Raw genomic sequence first — 433 nt, 5'->3', positions numbered from 1 at the left:
ATATATATATATATATATATATATATATATATATATATATACATATATATATATATATATATATATATACATATACATATATATATACGCCTACACAGATAAAGTCGCTATTTTTTTGTGCAGGTCGAGACCAAATGTGCTGCTGCTGCAGTTGCTGTTGCAGCAGCAGCTGCAGCAGCTGCAGCAGCTGTTGCAACGCGATGTGTCGCGTTTTCAAGTTTTATTTTTACGGCATGACCTTCGGACTATTACTTTGTTGCATTAAATGTTGTCTTAAATATATTAATAACATATTTCAAAATATATTTTATGTTAATAATATGTAAAAATGCATTCTGTGCATGCACGACATGCACACAGACAGCCTGCGCAGATGCAGCAAACTGCCTGTACATACACCACAAATATGAACAAATATAGCCTCCAAAGAGCG

Source organism: Eimeria necatrix, genomic scaffold, assembly GCF_000499385.1.
Source record: "Eimeria necatrix Houghton genomic scaffold, Enh_scaff1766, whole genome shotgun sequence".
Classification (NCBI taxonomy): Eukaryota; Apicomplexa; class Conoidasida; order Eucoccidiorida; family Eimeriidae; genus Eimeria; species Eimeria necatrix.
The sequence above is the reverse complement of the archived record's forward strand: the minus strand, read 5'-3'. Positions refer to the sequence as shown.